Source organism: Leptonychotes weddellii, chromosome 2 (genome assembly GCF_054177405.1).
Source record: "Leptonychotes weddellii isolate Sample4059 chromosome 2, ASM5417740v2, whole genome shotgun sequence".
Lineage (NCBI taxonomy): Eukaryota > Metazoa > Chordata > Mammalia > Carnivora > Phocidae > Leptonychotes > Leptonychotes weddellii.
Window position 1 is genome coordinate 43,690,407 of NC_138370.1, and position 22,940 is coordinate 43,713,346.

General features: G+C 40.2%; 1 long non-coding RNA gene across 1 annotated transcript in view; it reads right to left on the reverse strand.

Moving 5' to 3' along the window:
• The window catches only part of LOC145719212 (uncharacterized), a 61,857-nt gene extending 38,929 nt beyond the window's left edge, over nt 1-22,928 (reverse strand). The window contains exons 1-2 of the long non-coding RNA XR_014142248.1: nt 21,588-22,928; nt 19,750-19,826 (exon numbers count right to left, since the gene is read on the reverse strand). This is a non-coding gene — a long non-coding RNA (uncharacterized LOC145719212). The remainder of the gene's footprint in view (nt 1-19,749; nt 19,827-21,587) is intronic.
• Nucleotides 22,929-22,940: the final 12 nt, after the last annotated feature.

The following is a 22,940-nucleotide window of genomic DNA, read 5'->3' on the forward strand; positions in this document are numbered from 1 at the left end:
AGTGAGTTACTCATTCATTAAAGACAATTCTCTCAGAACTCCTCATTACATACACACACACACACACACACACACACACACACACACACACACAACTCCTCATTCCACACACAAGGGTAAACTTTACTCTATGAAAACAACTTTCAACCATGGAAAACTGATTAAATTTGGATATTCCAGATATGGAATAGCTTGGCACTCCACTCCTTCATCCCAAAAAACAACCACTTTTTGAACCTGATCCCATTCTGGGACTGCTGTCTCTTTGCCAGAACCCAAATGATGATGCAAACCTATTAGTGACCCTATATTCCTAAATCTTCCTTCCAGATCTAGATTCCCCAAGCACTCACGAGTAGCCAGATGATAGTGGACCCAGGAGGAACAGGTACTCTACTGCCTCCACACCTCATTCTCTGTCCCATGCAATTGGGATGATGAGCCATACATAAATAAGGAATATGGCAGACCTTTAGGTATGGGAAGATGAGGTGCTCAAAGAACAAGGAACTTACATTCTGTGAAAGACTCAAACTAGCCATTATCTTTCATCCACCTTTATTCTGTCTCTCCGCTGGCTCCCATCCCTGATTTCTATTAATATTAATAGAGATGACAAGAAGACTTATTGAAAGGATTTGAGGAAGGAGTAAACTAGGACATATTAGGACAAAAATAAACTGGGCAGTAACAACTTCGCACTTGAAGGATGACCCTGACATTTTGAACCTACTACACAAAATAATTATACCATTCTTTGAGCAGAGCTAAATAAATGTTAAAGAATATTATAATGAGAAGATTCTTGGGCGCCTGGGTGGCTCAGATGGTTAAGCGTCTGCCTTCGGCTCAGGTCATGATCCCAGGGTCCTGGGATCGAGTCCCGCATCGGGCTCCCTGCTCCTTGGGAGCCTGCTTCTCCCTCTGCCTCTCTCTCTCTCTCTCTGTCTCTCATGAATAAATAAATAAAATCTTTTTTTTTTTAAAGATTTTTATTTATTAATTTGACAGAGAGAGAGATAGCGAGAGCAGGAACACAAGCAGGGGGAGTGGGAGAGGGAGAAGCAGGCTTCCCGCAGAGCAGGGAGCCCGATGTGGGACTCGATCCCAGGACCCTGGGATCATGACCTGAGCCGAAGGCAGACGCTTAACGACTGAGCCACCCAGGCACCCTAAATAAAATCTTTAAAAAAAAAAAAAAAAAAAAAGATTCTTTACCAAATTTTAGATTATGAAAACTTTAAATTATATACACAATCAGTGAGCCCCCAATATTATTATCAACAATTACCAAGGTTTTGCCACATTGTTACATCATTTCTTTGGTCTTTGTGTATGTATTTCTAAGCAAATTCCAGATAATGAGTCATTTCACTCCTACTTCTTTCTGGATCTCTAAAAAGTAAGGAAATTTTCTTACACAATCACAATGCCATTAGCATACCTACCAAAACTGACAATAATCCCTTGGCATCATCTAATACACAATCCATAATCAGATTCCTCGACTGTCTCATGTGTATCTTCTTAAGGTTCAAATCAGGTCCCACACGAGGCCTACATATTACATCTAGTGACTTCTATCTCTTAGAGTCTTTCTATCTACAGTCTCTTTCTGCCTGACAATCCCATTTGTTTTTTCATGCCACTGACTTATTGCAGAAATTGGGTCAGTTGTCTTATACAATTTTCTACATTATGGATTTTTATTTGTTTCCTTAGAAGGTCATTAAGCTTGTACGACCAAACACTGTATTTTTTGAGAGAGTTACTTCTAGAGACTTGAACATATTTAGGTTCAACTTTATAGCCAAGAATACTTCCTAGATTCATACTGCATATGTCGGGTACACACAAGGTCTGATTGTTCTACTTTTAGCATTACTAAAATTGATCAGTGATAGTAAGTTCTTTTTTAGCACTGGAAAAAATTTTTGGTGTTGAAATAGATTTTCATTGATTACCATGGAAGTAAATTTTAAGTAACTCTTAATAAAATGCATAATGTACAAGGTTGTTATTAGTAACCAGAAACTTAACAGTCCTTACCTGCAATTAAATTAAGTCATCAATTAAGGAGCAGGAAAATTAACCTGTAATTAAAACAATACACTTGATTCCCATGAATATTATAAAAGTTCTATCTATCGATCCACTGAATTATACCAACTAACTCACAGTTAGTTTCCTAGTGAGCAACTATTAAAGACACTGAGCTAGGGCCTATGAAGGGACACAGAGTCATGGCCTCTGTCCAAGGTAGAACAGTAAGACATATGCTATTAAAAGGATAATAAAAGAGATAACGAGCTAAGAGCGTACAGTGACAGCAAACTCAGACAAATGCAGAGTTCAGTGAAGGGAAAGACCATCGCGGGAAACCCTTTCATGAAGATGTTACTCCCTTGAGGGCAGCAATTCTTGTCTGTTTTGCTCACTGCTGCATCACCAGTGTCTAGAACAGTGCCCGGCACAGATGCATTTAATAACAATCTGAATACATGAATGAGCCAGGACTTAAAGTACCAATGCTTGTTCGACTGAACAACTGTGCAGTCCTTCTCTCCCTTCTTCAGTGGTGGGAGGCTAGACTTGAGCTGCGCTGGAAGACTCAGGCAGAGCGGACAAGGCAAGGGCAGCAAAAGCAGAAGCAATGGTGTGGGGAAACAAAGATGTGAGAGGACAAAGGATGTCTGGAGCTGACTGAGACAGTCCTGGTGATCTGCATTTTGGATCAGCGGGCATTAGCTCCTAGAACACAGACCAGGCCAGTTGGTAGAGGGCCTAGTACACGAGGCTAAGGGACAGTACATCTGTTAGACACAGGGACGATTCGAGCAGGACAGTGATGTTACACAAGAGAGAGTTCATGAAAATAGATAAGAAGATGCCCTGAAAATAGGAAAAACTAGGGCCAGGCAGACCAGTTAGGAAAGTAATTCAGTGGTAGTAACAACTGGTAATAATAATGGCAATGATTTTAGTAAAAATGGAAAAGGAGGATGAATGCCATAGGTATTAAAAATACGAAATCAACAAGAGTTGGTGATGATGTGACTGGACATGAAGGCTAAGGAGAGAAAGAAATCAAAGATCATACTCAAGTTCATTACCCAACTATGCCGGGTAAATACAACATCCAATGATGGAAAAGTTATCAGCGCTTTTACTTTATTCCCCTACAATTCTGGGTATGTTTAATCTACTCATCATCATTCTCACATGAAGTGATCCCACCAGTGCTTCAATCTAAAATTCAGGACCAGAGAAGGTAAGGCTTGGCTCAAAGTCACAAGAGCAGTTACCAAAAGATCTAAGACTGAAATGGAGATCTTCTCCTGTCCTTCAGTTCATTACTCTTTCCACTTCAACATCATAACTAGTTTCCATTAATCTTTCTCAATAGTACAATTATATTTTCTAAGAAAGGCAAACCTGTCACGAGATGAGGCCTGTTTCTCCTGGCAGAACACCTTGCATTGTTTCGGTGGGAGAGGAAAATGGGAGCCAGGGGCAAGATGTCTGACCTATGGCTTTCTGCAATGTGTGTTTGGAGAAAACATACAATAGATGCAGCTAACTGGCTACAGGAATCACACCCAAAAGGCTTCCACGTCAGGGTGTTAACAACATGTATTTCTGGAGGCTCGGGGTACTTTCTGCAACCCACTCATACATTTCTATACAATAAATTAGGAATTAGATATTTCCATGATATACTTCAGACAACTGAGATACTCAGCAAATTACCTGTGCTTAACCCATAGTTAAGAACCGACACTAGAGCTGAGGGAAAGAGGAGTGAAAACAAATATGCCACTTCCTTCACTTCAAAAGGGGGGCTTCGTCAGTCTTCCTCAGGCATATATTCCGAAGGCTGGAGTAGGAGATAGTCATGAGGAGGAGGAGAAAGAGGGAGGAGGAAGAGAAAAGAGGGAAGTGGAGGAGAAAGTCCACATGAGAGACCAGGGATAATGTAAAATTTAGTTTATTTCCAGGCCAATCCTGTCTAAATGCTCCTTATAAGGAAGTAAATCTTGAGTAGCAAATAAGGTTTTTTTGTTTGTTTGTTGTTTTAAAACACAAATAATGCTAGGGCCAGGATTTGAAAACAACCCCCACCCTCACCCCTGGCCCAAGTCTTCTGAGATAGAATAGTTTACATTTGGAATTAATGGATAAAAAAAAGCATTGTTAAATTTCCAAACAAATTTTTCTTTTGTTGTGAAAGGGTTTCATCTTAATCTTTCTGACCTCTTCTTTAGTAACGATTTGCTGAATATACCTGTGTGGTAGGCCCTATCCACTTACAGAATGGGGAACAAGAGCTATTTTTCCCTCTAAAATAAAAATGTGTAAGGAAACAAAGGGCTTAATTTCTGGAAAGACTGACCTTGAGAAGTTCTGGCAGGTAGGACTAAGTTGCAGCTGGAGGGCAGAGTGAGACGCTCAACTGGCAAGGTGGCCAGAATATGTATGCAATGGCCTCCTCACCCCATCCATCACCAGAACCCAGGCCACGTTCCCCAAGCAACAGGCCTTTCTAGAGAAACTGAGCCTCACTGAAGGAAAGCGGTGGTGCCTGTGCAAACAGAGTTTCCAATCGGCAGTTTGCTGGTCGACTCAAGTAAGAGTCAGGCAGCAAAGGGACATCAGACTATGGGGAAAGTCTCCAACATGAAAGAAACCAAAACCAAAACCAAAAGGAAAAAGGAGCTCAGAGGAAGAAGAGAAAAACAACCTGGAGCTCTCATAAAATACTGCACTCAGAGAGAAGGGAGCACTCTGTAGCCATGAAACAAGAATAGGCTATTGAAAAATCAATATAAAGGAACCATCAGATGATGAGAAATAGCTCTTGGAAATTAAAAATATGAGAGCAAAACTTAAAATTTTAATAGGAAAAAAAGAAAAAGAAAACAAAAATTTTAATAGAAAGATTGGAAGAAAAAATATCAAGAAAATCTCTCCAAAAGTATTAGAAAGATATAGAAAAATGGAAGACAAAGGATGAAAAAAATCCGAGGAATAATTCAAGATGCTCACTGTGTAACTAGTGACCTCTAGAGAAAACAGAGAGGAAAAAATTACCAAAGAATGAATAAAAGGTTAATTTTCCAGAACTGGTAGAAGGATATGGATCTTCACATTGGAAGATGTATCAAGTACCTAGTGAATAAAAATACCCAACCAATCACACTTCCATGAGAATTTAGAAATCCAAGGATAAAAAGATCCTAAAAACTCCTGAAGACAAGACAAAGAAAACAGATATATGTAAAGGACTGAAATAAGAACAGCAGGAACAGAAATCAGAAGGGACTAGAGTCATACCTTCAAAATCCTGCAAAGAAAATGGTTTTCAGCCCAGAATGCTATAACCTACCCAATCTGCTGTGGTATTAGGATAGAGATGTTGAGAAGTGTACCCCTTCTCAGAAAGCTGGCAGAAGATGAGTGAGGAGACACGGGACAGAAGAGGTAATGGGAGCAGAGTGCAGGGAAAAGTCTGGGATGCCAGTTGTGGAGCAAACCAAACAGTCAGTCAGAGTAAGCAGGAAGAAGGCGGTCCTAGGAAGGCAATTCCTAGAGAAATAACTGCGCTGATTAGCCCGTGTGCTCAACACGGCAGAAAGTTGTATATTAAAAGGCTACTAGAGGGTACAGAAAAAAATACACAGACGCACCCTTTGTTCCCCACCAGAAAACAACACAAAATTATAGTACACTATTTGGCTTAGCAAGGAACAGTATTTACACAGTCATGAAAATATAGATACCAAATACCAAATTAACGAATAATTATGTCAGTATTTTGAGTGGTAAAAAAGCCTAACCTACCAAAACAGAAGTTCAGATGATGTCAAAAAAATTAACACATCAAGAATGTCAGTGTAAGATATTTTAAAATATGAAAATAAATACTATAATTTTAAAAGAAACAGAGCACTTGGGAGATGAAGCAGCGTGTGATGTGATAGAAGAATGCTGCTTTTCATTAGAAGCTGATGAGGGCAGCCTAATTTTTAAAATCAGTATGTATCTGGGCGCCTAAGTGGCTCAGTCCTTAAGCTTCTGCCTTCGGCTGAGGTCCAGGAGCCCTCATCGGGCTCCCTGCTCAGCGGGAAGCCTGCTTCTCCCTCTCCCACTCTCCCTACTTGTGTCCCGCTCTCACTGTCTCTCTCTCTGTCAAATAAATAAATAAAATCTTAAAAAAAATAAAAAATAAATCAGTATGCATCTATCACTCTGATTAAAAAATAACAACATTCAGAGAGTACTCACTATTACTATGTGCCAGGGACTATTTCAAATGCTTTACAGATGACCTCATTTAATCTCCAATCTAACAATTCTTTTAGGTAATACTATTATTACCCCATTTTAAAGATGAGGAAATTAAAACAGACAGAGGTTGGGTCATTGCCCAGGAGCTCATTGCTAGCAACTGATGGAGCTAGGATTCAAACTCTGGCAGTGTGGACCAGAATCTGGAGATCTTATTAACTATGAAGAAGCCAAGGAAATATAATTTCATAAACTATTTTGGAAAAAGCAGATTTCCACCTATCGATCAACGTAGACAGTCATAACCAATCAGACTAACAGACATGAATAAGTGGAAGGCTTTTATTTTCTCATATCTAAAATCCTGTATTTTTCTATCAACAATAAAAAACACAGACCAAACAGCAAGAGCAGCAGAAAAGAAAAAGTTGGAAAAAATTGCAGTCACACAAAGTATAGTTAAAAAATGACTAAGTTTCCTTGATATATGAATTTGTTGGAAATCCATTTATCAACAGCCTGTTTCTCTCTAGCAGAGTCCCTCAAGCCGAGAGCCATGTCATTCCCCTTTGACTGATTAATTAGCCAATCAGGGGACATTTTTCATTGTGAGGCATGATGGTTTATTCCAGCTAATGTCTGGTCTCTAATGGCAACATATTAAAGCCAACTCGGCTATTTTAGCCCTGTGGAGTGACCAAAAGGAAGGGACAGAAGATAAATCAAAAGAGCTCCCTTCAGTTTCCCTTCAGTCCTTAACAAAACCCCCAAGGAGCAAATGGCTGGAGGAAAGATCCTCTACCAATAAAGAGAAAAAAACAAAGAAAAGAAAGGTAGAAATGACCTCAAGCCAAGGGGATCCTTTCCTGTGTCTGAGGAGCAATAATTTATCCTCTGTTGATTAACAGACCACTGATAGAACAGGCACCAAAAAGTCAATATCTAGCTCTTCCTCCTTTTATCAAAACCTGTGCTCAATAGAAAATCAGGCTCTGCAATGTTTCTTACTCACTTGGAATGATTTCACCGGCAGGCTGAATTAGAAGAGGCCGAGAGTCTACGGCCATACCACCCTGACCGCGCCTGATCTCGTCTGATCTCGGAAGCTAAGCAGGGTTGGGCCTGTTTAGTACTTGGATGGGAGAAGAGGCCGAGAGTAACCTGATCTCAGGCACTATTCACACTAGGATCTCACTCCAGTCAGGCAGTTGCCCACTGTGCTGCAAGTTCTCCAAGCTTCTCATCCACCCCTATGCCTGTGACAGGCACCAAAGGATAAAGATCTTAGTAGAAGTTCAAATATCAAAGGAATACAAGCTCCTACAGAAGACAGATGTGAATATTCCCATACCCAGGAGACAGGAAGTACTTCTCAAATACGTATAGTATACTGCCTAGCCCGTTGAGCAAGGTGGTTCTAAGCAGCTACTCTTTGCTACTCAATTCCACACGTATGTACATAAAACTACCTGGATTTCTCACCTCCAACTAGGCCAAAGATTACAAACTAGCAGTCTGTGTCAAATGAGATCACAAACATGTTTTACTTGTCTAGAACAAGATCTACCACCACCACCAATTTCAATATCATTATTTTATGAATCTTGGTTACTTTCAGGCAGGATATCAATTTTCCTGATTCCCTGTCATCTTAAAGTCAGACTGCTTACACATTTACAGTCAGATTCCTGGACTCCACTGACATTTGAGTTTGAGACCCAGGATACGCTAGCAGATAGAAAGAAAAGGCATAGAAAAGAAGATGTACATCATCTATACATCTGTACTACATCAACTGAGGTTTTACCTCAGTTTTTGTTCATTTATTTTAAAGATGTACATCATCTTCTTTTCTATGCCTTGTCCATTCAGAGACTCCTGCCCTTTGTGCTGAGATCAATCATCAGTTCTCTGTAGATTTTTCTGGCATCATGGTAAAAATTAATGATTCTCTGGTCTGTGTTTCCACAATATTTAAAACATACTTCAATAACAGAGTTCAATTCAACAAAAACTTTACTGAGAACCTACTCCATGCCAGGCATGGTTCTAGATGCTAGAGAGTACAAAAATTCCTGCCCTCATGGGGCTTCCAATCCACTCAGGAAAGACAGTAAACAATTTAGTGTATCAGACAGCAGTAACTGCTATGGAGAAGAACAAAGCAAAGGAAAGGGTATAAGAGTGTCAAGGTCTTTTGTTGTTATTGTTTGTGTTTTCAATTATAAATAGGGTGACATTTGTACAACAGTGTGAGAGAGGCAGGGGTAAGCCATTCCACACAGAGGAGCCACCAAGTACTTAAACTTGGGGTGGGAGTATTCCTGACATACTAGAGGAAGAGCAAGGAAGCCAGTGTGATGAGGACAGAGCAGATACCAAAAACCCAGAAGATGAGGTAGGGCAGTAATGAGTGCGTGTGTCTATGTGTATATGAGAGAGAAAGAGACAGGACGGGGGTGGCGGGAATACGACATATAGAAGTCCAGGCCATTGTAAAGATTTGCGTTTTATACTTGGCAGGGTTTTGAACAAAGTAGTGCCATGATCTCAATTACATTTTCAAAAGATCACTCAAGCTGCTGTAGGAAAAATACACTGTAGAAAAGACTCTTTTACACTCTCCTAAAGAATTTGTTACCTTATATTCAAGATATTTCTACATCTATCTCCTCTAGCAGAGGACCATGAATTCCATGAAGGGGTTCAAGTCCTACTGTCTTTGCAGCTTCAGCAATCAGAGTATAATCAGGACACACTAGGTAAATTTTTATAACCTTTCAAGTTTTTCCAGCTTTTCCATTATTAAATAAGTGCCAACAAACTAGGTGTACTGTGAAAGAGAAGAAACCAGAACTGTACATAACCTGTAACAGGATATCTTTTGTGTTTGGCTTCAAAAGTATTAATAGAAGTAAAGATTGTACTAGGTACAAAGAATCATCTTGGTTCAAATTCAATATCCTTGGTAAACTATTTACTATTTTGTCCTTTCATATCTCCAAGGATGTTATATTGCTCAGATGAACTTCAGTGAAAGTAAAGGGTAGGGTAATGGTCTCCTGGTGCTTCCTAAATGGACTGTCCCTCAATTTTCTTAGATGGCATTTAATTCCACTTGTAAATATCTCCAAGCATTAAGTTTTCTATGACCTCTCTAAGTAATTTGAACTGTACTTTATACAGTTCTTTATATAACTCTTTGAGGAACATTCTTTATATCTAAATCTCTGAAACTCACATTAAAAATCTATTTTCCCTTTCTACTGTTAATGGAATCAGACTAATTTCCACTGTGATGACAGAAACAGTCCTGCTTGATACAGGGGCATAAACTAGATGATCCAAAGAGTCTATTTGTCCTTGAGATCCTATTATCTTTCCATAAACAGATTCTAACAGTACTAAAACACTGAAAATCTTTGGGGAACAGGGACAGCATCAAATACATTTTTGAAACTTATTAAATTCAGTACCATCATCTCCATGAATACTCAATACATGTTGATGATGATAAAGAGGTTTTACCTCAGTTTTTGTTCATTTATTTTAAAGCAATGAATTCTTTACACACTAAGCAAATGCCAATACATCTACCCCAAACTGTATAGGACATCACATTAGAAGGAAGATTACTGCTTTAGTTATTACTTATAATAAATACTAATTTTTAAAAATTGATATGCTAAGAAATTCACTATAATTGCTATAATGGCAAAACGGCAACAAAAAGCCTCTTTGCTGAAAGACCGTAAAAGGGAGGACTTAGGGCACCTGGGTGACTCAGTTAGTTAAGCAGCTGACTTGTTTTCAGCTCAGGTCATAATCTCAGGGTTGTGAGACTGAGGCCCACATTGGGCTCTGCACTGCATGTGAAGCCTGCTTAGGAGTCTCTCTCTGCCCCACCCCCACCCCGCACACTCTCTCTAAAAAAAGAAAAGAAAAGAAAAGAAAGAAAGAAAGAAAGAAAGAAAGAAAGAAAGAAAGGAATTATTGGCAATGAGTAAGTTTAGTCAGTACATTTATATTAATAAATATTGCTCAGCATGTGACTATGCACACATGGATTAAAATTTTCTCATTTCTATGTTAGGTTTATTATTTGCCAGCTTAAATTTGAGTGTGTTAATAATTATAATGATGACAGTGATCTTAGCAGCAGCAACTAAGTTATGTTGGGCACTTACTGCATGCTAGAGACTTGCTAATAACTTTACAAGGCTTATTTAATTCTTGCTAGATAATTTATCATCCCCATTTTATGACTGAAGAAGCTAAGGCTCCGAGAGGTTAAATAACTTGCCCCAAATCAGTCTTCACACTCCTCATGGGCTCAAAAGCTGGCTTATCAAATTCTTCAAGTGCCTGCTCCCAATGCCATACTCCACTGAATGAGCCTCCCTTTAGAAGAAGCTAGAGAAATAGAACAATTCATTAGATGACATCATTTCCTCATTCCACTGGTTAAGACAGATCTACCACGTTCACCATCAGTGCACAATCACAGAACCACAGAATGACAGCTCCTTAGAGAGCCATTTCAGTTATCTAGGTAACAAACCACTGCAAAACTTAGCAGCCTAAAACAACAAGCCTTTCATTATCACACACTGTTTCTGTGGGTCAGCAATTCAAGGAAGAGTTTGGCTGGGCGGCTCTGGCTGTGACTGAAAAGTGATTAGAGCTGGCATAGCAATGGTTTGGCCAGGACCTCTTTCTCTTCACAGTCTTGGGGCGCCTGCATAATTCTCTGTGCCATGCTCTCCAAGTGGGCTAGCTTGGGTTTGAGGCCTTCTTACAGCTTAGGGGCTGAAGGCAACTAGACTGCTTAAGTGAAGGCTGAAGCCTTCAAGAGCAAGTATTTTGTCCAGCAAGGCCTCCAAAGGCACACAGCATCCCCCCTGTTACACTCTATCACTAGAAGCAAGTCACAAGCCTGCCCAGACGGAAGGGACTGGGCTCCACTTCCTAATGAGAAAGTTGCAAAGGTCAGTTTGGAAGAGTATATGCCATGGGAAATATCACTGAGGAGAATCTCTGGAAAACAGAATCTAGTAAAGGACATATAATTCAACACTCTCAATTTATAGATAAGAAAATGGAGTTAACAGATAAAGAAGGGACATCCAAGACAGCTAACTTTACCTTGACACTCAAAATTTCTAGTAACTCCTTTTAAGTCTTGAATCGCTAAGACAACTTGCTATTTTACCTCAATATTATTCAATTTATTGCTTCAACACACCAAAGACTTTTCACATTCATCTCCTGGAAACGGAACATAAGTAGATAAAGCCAAAATTGTCCAAGTACAGGAGAATCAAGAAGAGGAACCCAACTAATGTTCTTTCTTTTGTAGTCTAAGAGCATGTAAAACTTCAAGTACCATTTCAAATGTGAGTATTTCATGTACTCTCTTTACTTCAGAATCAGGGAACCTTAGACTTGGAAGTACTCATATGCGTTTAGTTCAGACTCCTACTCTCACCCATCACAAGAATTCCTCACAGAAATACACCACAAGGTCCGTCCTATAGCTGGCCAGCCAATGCTGCTTCCTTTCTCTGAGTAGAAACCTTTCTATATATTTCATCCATCAGTACTAGTTCTTTCTTATGAAGCGTAACAAACAAATCTGTTCCTTTTTTAGAAGATCAGTAAAACCATCTGGACATTCAAAGTCAGGATTTCTCTTTAGGCAAGGCAGGGTTTCTTAATTGCTGATTTGCTAGTTCCTATGCATAACCTGCTTTCCAGATACTTTGAGGTCCCAGGCCTCAAAGAATAGTTCAAATACAGTCCCCAGTGCAGAAAATGAGCAAAAAGCCTGTTGCCTTTAGCATGCAGGCACACCGTTCTGATATAGCCCAAGCCTGTATGTGGGATAGCTGCCATACTTACATACTCTGGCTTACGTCAAACCGAGGTCAGGTTATAAATCCTCGCCTCTAAGTTAATTCTCATCTGACTACTACCAAATGAGATCTTTCCAGGATTAAATGAGACTTTACATGTCTTCATAAAATTTCATCTATTTAGTTTTGGTTAAATAAAGTGTTTTCCAGCTTAGAGAGATTATTTTGAATCTTGATTCTGTTATCGGTGGTCAAAATGATGACGAGAATTACTGAAGTTGTCAATGCTGGCAAAAAAATAAACCTTAGACCTTAAATGTATTATTTGGCCTGTTTGTGGGCTTAGTTTAAATTTATCTCTAACTAAAAGGTTCTTCATTAGAAGACTGCTTTAGGAAATACTAGTCTGGGAAAGCTGCCCAGCTTTTGAATCCTGATGCCCAGATCCAGGGTGAGGAGGTGGGGGCAGAGTGATAGAGCCTGCAGAAAGGGGGAGAGATTCAAATTTAAGAGTTCACATCCAGTAAACCATTTACAAAACTCAACCTAATTCAAGAATATAGGTTATTAACAGGAACATTTAGAACTAAGGAGGAATAGCTTTTGATTCAAGGACATTTCAAGCAAAAATTATCCCAATAACCTTCCCTTATGAGGTAAGGAGGGCAGTTTATAGAGCTAAAACAATGGTCAAAAATACCCCATGAACTCAAAAGAGAGCCAAAAGAGAGGAAGGGTCTGCTTGGAAGTGAGTATTCAGATTTGACAATCAGTCAGAAATGAGAAAGAAAGGGGATTCGTGATTACTGACAAAAAGGGACATAAGTCATGCTTTGGTTCAAAAGCAAAAGCCATCAGATTATTCAAGCAAAGTAATCATTAACTGGGGTATCCTGAGAGCATACAGGAAATACAAGGTTTCTAATTCAATCAGGTTATAGAGGTGTGGAAATTGACAATTATTTTGCCAAGAGCCTATGCCAGAAACCTGCTGTTTAGAGAAACGAAGTAGGAATGCTGGTAACACAGTCTCAATCCTTGATACGGTTTAGGAGTATTTTCTCTAGTGATAAGGCTGAATCAGGAAACAAGATGGATAGAGGAAGGAAACTGGGAAGGTGGGGGGAGGGAAAAAATGAGAGAAGCAAAAAAAAAAAAGGAGGAGTATCAGGAAGTTCAACAAGATAGGAACTAATGGAATTTGTTTTTCAGTGTCTCCAACTCCAACGCACACACCAAGTAAGAAAAGACACACACACACACACACACGCACGCACTCCTATCTATAACTCCTGGCAGGCACTGGCCAGCGCAAGTACCTGCTGCAGGTCTCAAGGGGCCCTAGTAATTTCAGTTCAATATATTCGATCATTTCTTTGTCTCCACAGAAAGTGCATACATCTCCAATTTAGGTGTACTCCAATCCTGAGTTATTGTCTTCCTAGTACAAAGATGATGGGGAAAGGAAATGAAGGACTTGGAAATTAAAAATGCACAACCAACCATTCCCACACAGAGCCGTTTATTAAAAGTTTTCTGAGTAATTGGTAGTTTGTGATGATCTTTCACAATGTAAGCAAGTAGTTCTGAATAGCCAGATTCAGATAGGGTACCGGTGCTTCTAGATAGTCTCTGTGGCTGGAGAAAATACTGCGCACCAAGAAAGTCAGAGTATAGTTCCTGGAGACAGGAAGGCTCTGTTCTTCTACACAATACAAGGCTCACTCCTACTACCCTCACAAAGAAAATTTTCATTTTAAGTGATTTTTTTCTTTAGGAAGAGATTTTTTTTTTAATTTTAATTTTTATTATTTTTTTAAAGATTTTATTTATTTCACAGAGAGAGACAGCGAGAGAGGGAGCACAAGCAGGGGGAGTGGGAGAGGGAGAAGCAGCCTCCCCGCTGAGCAGGGAGCCCGATGTGGGGCTCGATCCCAGGACCCTGGGATCATGACCTGAGCCGAAGGCAGACGTTTAACGACTAAGCCACCCAGGAGCCCCTTATTTTTATTCATTCATTCATTCATTCATTCATTCATTCATTTATTTATTGCACAGTCCTGGATTTTAATGATTCTTTTCGGATCAAGAACTCCCTGGAAAATCTGATGAAAGTGTTCGACTTATATGTCTACCTACATGTACATATGCCACTAATTCTGCATGCAATTTAGGAGTTTACCAACTCACTACGAGTGTACCCTGACATACTGCCCAAGGAGCTCTCCTATACTGACACAAAATAATTATATCACTTTTTACATATACATCACTTTACAGTTTCATATACTGCTGAAATTACTAAAGTAAATGATTTAATCGATACCTCTGGACTTTAAAGACATCAAACAATCTGATTTCTACAAGGCATTTTCTAAAGATCTGTAAGATAAAAGACATAAAATCTAGCAGGCATTAAGTGCCCAAGGTAGATCATGGAAACTATGATCAGCCCTTAAAACCTCAGTATTGATCATTACTGATGTGAGCTGACTCAGTGTGTAACTGTGAGAGATCAAGGGCTTCATACATATAATATTCAATTTTGAATTAGACAATTCTGTTGACAGCAGCGGCTGCTGAGGTTAGGGATGGTGCAGTGGGGGGTGACTATAACTGGGAATAGTATGAGGGAGATCCTTGTGGTGAGGGAATAGTTCTGTAATTAACTGAGACAGTGGTTACAGGATCCACAAATGTCATAAAGTGGCACAGAACTACACACATGGATTGTACAAATGTCAATTTCCCGGTTTTCATATCGTGTGACAGTTATGTAAGATGTAACCACTGGGATAACTGGGTGAAGGGTACAAGGAACCCCTCTGAACTCTTTGCCACTTCCTTTTCATCTGTAATTACTTCAAAATAAAAAGTTTTAGGGGCGCCTGGGTGGCTCAGTCGGTTAAGCATCTGCCTCTGGCTCAGGTCGTGGTCCCAGGGTCCTGGGATGGAGCCCCCGCACCGGGCTCCCTACTCTATGGGGAGCCTGCTTCTCCCTCTCCCTCTGCCCGCTTCTCCCTCTGCCCGCTTCTCCCTCTGTTTGTGTTCTCTCTCTGTCAAATAAATAAAATCTTAAAAAAAAAAAAAAGTTTTAAAGCAAAAAAAGGCCAAAAAAAAATCTGTTATTAATCAAGGGTTGCAGCTATTTCTTGGATATAAATGTATTCAGATTCTTCAATTTATATGAGAGACCAGAAAATGCACACATAACACAGCATCTATGCTCCAGAAACTCAAACTAGGTCTTTCTTAATTCAGTTCCAACAGCAAAATAAAATTGTTCCCACAGCTGGCCCAGGCATTTGTAATATGCTTCTGAACCCATCAGAGTTCAGTTCTGCCTGAAGGCAAGGTAGTGACGTTTTGAAAGTTGAACCACTATTTTCAGCAAAATGAGAGTAAAAGTCAACCAGTTTCTCACAAAATTATGATAAAGTATTAACTACTTACGCCTTTGACAAAATATCAAAGAAAACTTCTAAGGCATAACTAAAATCATTTAAATGTAGATATTTATTTATTTGCAAAAAAGTTAATTAATATTATGGTACAGGGGAAAGGACAATGACTCTGGAGTCAGAGGGACCTGGGTTTAAATCCCATTTGTGCCACCTTGGACCTTTGTAACAAATCCTTCTGAGTGTTGGTTCCCTCATTGCTAAAAAGGTGATGATAATGCCTACTTCACAGGACTGTTTTGGGGATAAGTGAAATACTATCCTAAGTGGCCAGCACTGTGTCTGGCACACAGATACTTCATAAGGTTGTGGTTTCATTTCTATCTTTACAACAGTCAGGGGTTGTAGAAATTAGTAAGTTCGGGTTTAACTCGAGAGGTAGGATGTTGCCCAAGCTAGATGTGGCCAATGCCCAAGGTTCTTTAAATCTAGATGCAAAGACAAGATCAATATCAGCACCTTATCCAGAGCACCCACAGAGGATTACTACGTTAACATTCAATACTGCCATGATGTCTAGGATTCTTCAGGTATTTGACCTCCAGCAGCACCTTTACCTTGTCAATGCCAAATATAAACTCGGGCCAATGTTGCTACGGGGGCCAGGGGAGTAAAAACGAAGTGATATTCCTTCCAACTGCAAACAGAAGCCAAAAGAGGTTGTATTTTCAAACAAATCTGATCAAAGGCCTCCTGCCCTTGGCTTTAAGGACTATTGTAACTAATACAGTAAGGTTGCATAGCAACAATTTATTCAGGGAAGGTACAGGTGTGCCTCAACGAGAGCTAACTCTATATGTGAAAATCCACATATATCTAAAACTTAAATTTAAAGGTGACTCTGCTTTACAGAGAGAAGCAAACCAAGAAACAGACTCGCAGCTACAGAGAACAAACTGATGGGCACCAGGGCAGGGGGTTGGGGGTGGATGGGTGAAATAGGTGATGGGGATCAAGGAGTGCCTTTGTGGTAAGCACCAGGTGTTGTACTGAAGTGTTAAATCACTATATTTTACACTTGAAACCACTATTCCACTGCATGCTAACTGGCATTTAAATAAAAACTAAAAAAACAAAGCAACTCTTCCTTACAGAAATACTTTTTACTTGGTGTCTTACAATGTGATTAGGTTCCACTGCCCTCTGTCTTCTACGCACATGTAGCCGTGTACTAGACTATTAGAAAGAGGCCCCGTCGACTCATGTGGTGCTCGCAGCAGTGGGGCAGCAGCATCAGCATCACCTAGGAGCTTCCCAGAAATGCAGGCTCTTGCGCCCCACCCTACCCTCAAGAACTGGAATCTGCAGCTTAACACAATTCCTAGACGATCTGTGTACGTGTTAAGATTTCAGAAGCCCTGTCCTAGGCAGTATTTGTCACCCTAAAGCCAGCAGCTCTCCCAAATGTTACATTATCAGGGCGTCTACTAGTGGCTCTCAATCCTTACTCCTAATAATCACCCGAGGTGGCTGGGTAGGCTTTATTTTAAATTAAAACTATTTTTCTTCTTCTCTTTTAATACCTATTCCTGGACCCTGACCCCAAATTTGGATTTAACTGGGCTGGGTTGGCACCCTGGCATTAGCACTTTTCTTAAAGCTCCTTAAGTGACTGCGTGCAAATGCTGTTGAGAATCACTGCTACAGACCAAGTACTGCACCCTGGTATAATATTGCCTCACCAAACAATCAGGATTTTAAATGCATCAACAAGAGGAAAACCTTAAGCTTGAATGAGAGATTAAGAAGTGCTTGGGTATAAATCTTAAAAAAAACACAGTATTATATCAAGGCTGGTCTTCTCCACACCAACTGCACTGAAATAGATTTTCCCTGGGCTAGTACCTCAAATACAGGCTCACATCAACATGGTCATGAATGACTACACCACCAAAAAGCCAAGTCGTGCTGGATAGTGTTGAAAAACTTCATGGCACCTAACATCAGGACTTACTGACAGACATCTGTCAGAGGATTAGAAACCTCTAATCTCCTGTAACAAAAGGCTTTCCTGTGCTTACCACGTACGTTCTTTTAAAGTTCTAGCAAAAGCCCATAAATAATACTTCCTTCCCTCATCTGTTCAACTGTAACATTTCAAAGAGAGTACTAGAAAAGACCAGGGTCGCAGGCAGTAGGGGCTGGCAGCAGGGAGAAAAAAGAGGGTCAAGTAACCCAAGAAAACAAGGATTTGGAAATGCCAGCACAGTGGGAATGCAAGATTGAGAGAGCTGGAACAGAAAGGTTACCGTCAGAGATCCGGGGTGGACCATGGGGCTGCTGCAAAGGCTCAAGGTGTGGGCACGGGAGGGGGTAGCTAGGGCAGAGAGGAGGTGATAGAACATCCGTGAGGATACTGAAATTACTGAGGATGATCAAAGGAGAGTGACTCAAGAGAAAGACTCAGGTAAGGCAGATGCAAAGTCTTGAGTGAACAAGGCAGACGGCCTGATCCAATCCAGGTCACACAGTAACCACTGAGGGGGAGAGGTGTGACCAGAAGTAGGGTTGTCTGATGATCCTCAGCTCTTTCCAACAGCCTCCCTGTGAATGAAGCATCCAGTGATGTCAGAACACCTCCTCCCTAATTACCCACCTGCTTTTGACATGACTCAGCAGAGACCTACAGACACTACCCCTCGGCGAGCCAATGGGGCCCAGGCCTGCTTTCTCAGTCCTCACCGCTAAAGGTATAGGGGCAGAAAAGTGCTGAAAGACGGAATTTATTCCCAACCCGCAGAGGAAATCACCCAGCACAATTTCTAATAACTAGAGTCTTTGAAAATAATATTAAGTAGCAAATAGCTATTGCCCTGGAAAAATTCCTGTAGGTCTGGAGAAATATCAGAAATAAATGACACAAGTCTTTTTTGTTCTGTCGTCACCAAGGGCCTTGGTTACAAGCCAATAAAGAAACTATAAGGGGGACATATCAGATTAGTTGAGTAATAGCTATAGTAACCATACTGCAGATTTTTGGAGACAACACCAATTTCAAATTTTTATCCCTTCATCTCCAGAAACCCGTATTTCAAAACTTCGATTTTGACATCCAAATCCAGGACCGTCTCTTACCTTGGAAATGGCACAAAAAACTTGTGCTGTATTACACAGCCCAATTAACTAATGAAGACTCTGAATTATGGACTCATCCCATTTAGGGTACAGTTTAGTCACCCTATTCCTATCTAGTTTTGAAACAAACAAACATTGTACAATGGAAGAAATACTACATCCAAATCCCTTACAGATTCTCGGTGATGATCCAACACTTTAAAAATGCTTTTAAAAGGCAATAGACCAGGGGGCAACTGGGTGGCTCAGTCGTTAAGTGTCTGCCTTTGGCTCAGGTCATGATCCTGGGGTCCTGGGATCGAGCCCCGCATCGGGCTCCCTGCTTGGTGGGAAGCCTGCTTCTCCCTCTCCCACTCCCCCTGCTTGTGTTCCTGCCCTTGCTATCTCTCTCTCTGTCAAATAAATAAATAAAATCTTAAAAAAAAAAAAAAAGGCCGGGCACCTGGGTGGCTCAGTTGGTTAAGCAACTGCCTTCGGCTCAGGTCATGATCCTGGAGTCCCTGGATCGAGTCCCGCATCGGGCTTCCTGCTCGGCACGGAGTCTGCTTCGTCCTCTGACACTATCCCCTCTCAGGTGTTCTCTCTCTCTCATTCTCTCTCTCTCAAATAAATAAATAAAATCTTTAAAAAAAAAAAAAAAGGCAATAGACCAGAACAGGACTACATACATGATACTGTTCCTCCCCAAGCCATAACCCAAACAATTATGCAGTCCAAGCAGAGCAAACAGAACCACTGCAAGCAACCACCCTCTCTCCTGGCATGGGAGAGACATCTTCACCCTTGAATATACCAGCAAAGACATTCCTCCCCGAGTTTATTCTAGTCCTCACACAAGGGAAAAAGCAGGTAACACATATCCTTTTTCAGAATCCTTGTAAAGCATATTATCTTCCAACTATTATTATTAAGAGGATCACATTTAGCCTTTGTATGAAGCCTCTCAAATTTTTTTTTTGATAGGTTTATCTAAAGAGTACTACCGGTAATAGATATAAATAGTTCTACACACAGCAGAAAATCAAGCAATGTTGAAACAGAACAGTTATCAACTGTATGTGGCTTAATACCTCAGGAGTCTTCTTACTCTGTCTTTTCCCAAAAATGCAGTCAAGATCTGTTTTGCTCCGAGATGATAGATCCTTCCCTAGGAAAACAACATGGTGCCTTTCAGTAATACCATTCTTTCTAAAATAAGGAACACGAATATAAACTATGACAATCCTGAAAGCAAAATGGGTTTTGGAAAAGAAACAATTTTGTAAACTACTGGCATTCTGTCTCCCCTTCACAGACTACAACTCCTTAATTAACAAAATTAATTAAATTCAAAATCACTTAAAAATCAAGTAAGTGTTTTAGAACCAGAACCCTTGACATTCCCTCAATCGTAGAAACAATCAAGAGCATGTAGCATGAGAGGAAAACTGAATTTGAAAGCTAGCTCTTCTACTGGTATGCCTTCAAGGCATGATTTCTGGGTCTCTGGGTTCCCCATTTATAAAAGAGATATTATTTATTTCAAGGAAATGTGAGTTATTAGGATTATGAAATGCAGACAAAAATGCTGCTAGCTACACAGCTTTTAAACACACATGAATGAGGGCACACTGTATTTGACACACAGGAGCTCAATAATTACTGAATGAATGAAAGTTTTAAAAGAATATATGCAAATAAAAATGACTATATTAGGATGAAAGGATTTCAGATTTTTCACTTTAAAATGTTCTTTACTGTTACAGCTCTACCATCTTTAAGTAAAGGGATACAGAATAAGAGCAGGAAATTAAATGGCTTCTGGCAAAGCACTGTCCAAAGGATCCACGATTCTTATTAAAAACACTAAACTCTTTCATTTAATTTCAAACCCACAAACCAACTAATTTAAAATTCACTTCTTTGGAATTTCCACTTCTACCAATAATACTCTGTGAGCAGTCAACCAAATCTATTCCCATTTGTCAACTACATGGTAAATGCATTTTAAAAAGTAACTGCTACATGTAAAGTCTTGAGGCTCTGGGGGAGTGAGGCTCTGGGTCAGACACAGGAATTTGTGCTTTGAGTAGGAAGCCTGAGTTCCAATGTCACAGACTCACTTGTCTTCTTAGTTTCCTGTAGCAAACTGACTTGGCAAAGTAATGGCATGACCCAGAAGGTTCTAGTTCACTGACTATCACTGGGGCATTCAAATATGATATTGCTCAGTGACTCCATGAAATTAAAAAACAAAACACCCTTCGATTTAATGTGAAGCCAGGCACCATAACCAGTTTCATAGGCAGCAGTACTAGATTCAATGGTCCAGTCAGTACGACCTGTTCCTATCAGGAAGGACATGCTCCTCTGTGGCTCTGTGCTACTCTCTCCTTTCTCCCTGAGCTAGAAACAAAGCTTTCCTGGTTCTGATTATTAAGCAGACCCAGACAAAAGACCCCAAATGAAATCTCCTTAGGAACAAAAGGAAACATATCCCAGACAGGAACTCAGAAAATGAACCTGAAAAGTGGGGAATAAAATTGGTCACAGTGGGGAGAAGTGGACAAACCCTCAGGAGGTCTAGAGATCTATTCTTAGCTTTGTCATCAGCATAACCCATTTTGCACTGCGAGCACATTCAGGATGGCAGTTTCTATTTCAGAAAAAGGAGTTCTACTTAGTTCAAAATATTTATCGGCCATCTTTCCCTTTTTCTGGAATGGAACAGATACCCTCAAAGAAATGCAAATTAAGATCTCTTTTACAGGAACTCAATTAAAAGGAATGCTTCAGGGATTAAGGAAGGGAGGGTACATGCAAGGTCGCAATTCTAGAACAGATGTCAAACTATGAACACGCAGAGATTGAAAACAAATCTAAACATCACAGGAAAAACTGCCAAGCTGGGAGAGAGAGTAAGCTGTACCAATGAAGGTGCAAGTGTTTCTAAGGTTTTGGTGATAGATTCTTGTATCAGAAATTTTTATCCTTTAGCAAAGTTCACTTAAGTAAGTGTAGAAACCAGGACTGTTATAGGCCTTGCTCTGGATTTGATCTGGAAAACAAAACACAGAGAAGAATTAAGAGTCAGAGACCAACGGAAAGGAACTTAAAGATAGATCAAAATGTGAAGATGGAAGTGATACTGAAACAGTTGTTAGTTAATGGTCCTGGTTGAATAGCTTATAAATGTTATAAAATCATGGCCACTTTTGAATAAAATATATATTTATTAAAACTGAGCTTGAAAGCTTACTGGTCTCAGTTCTGAATTAAGGTCAACTAACAGCAAATACTGTTGATAAACTTAGATGTTAGGGAAAATGACAATCAAAAACTCAACAGAATAAGAATTATATATTATCTGTCTGGGTTTGGTTCATCTGTTAGTCTTAATTTGGCCATAACATTTTGAGAACCAGGGAAAACGGTTTCCAGCAGCCAAGCTGATGTAACTATGTCCATAAAAGGATGAGCAGGTACTTTAGAGAAGAGTCCTTTATGATCTTTTTAGCTGTTTTTCTAAGAGTCATGATTATCCAGTCCATCAGAGTGGCAAAGGAAGGGAGGGAGGTTACCACTATGGCCAGGTACACCCACGACACCAAGAAGTCCACATGGGAAGCAAATGAAACTACAAAAAATAAGTGTCAGAATTTTAGAAGCACAAAGATTTGGAGCCTCTTACTTTAAGGGAAGTAAAAGGGAAAACATGGTATTATAGCACCGTATTAGAACAAAGCCTGAAAAAAACCTGAGCTTTCTACTCAGAGTAAAAGGGTGACGGCCAGGAAAAGCACAGTAGGAGAAATACGTTTGTTAAAATTAAAAACAAAACAAAACAATTCAGGTGTATGTAGTTAGCTTCACTTGCTTGGAAAATTCATTTGCATCCCCCAGTCAGGAAGGATACAACACATATTGTATTTTGATTTTTGTTTTTAATGAAAATACATGGGACGGATAATAAGCTGGGACCAGGAGATTACGGCGGTGGCACTGAAAGGGTGACGTCGGAGCACCAGGCAAGCTGCAGGACTCGGAGTGGGGGATGAAGTAAGTGACACCTGCACAACCAGTAAGAGCCAGAATTTTTTCCCAGCCTGCAGCGCTATTTTAGATTTAAGTGGCAAAAGAATCCGAAGAGGAAACCTGCTGCCCATCACTAGCAGAGTCCATCACTAGCAGAGTCCGCTGCCCCGCCGTGGGGAGGAGGGGAGCGAGCTAGGAGGACTACAGTCTGTGCGTCCAGCCTAACGAGCCAGCCACCAGGTGTGTC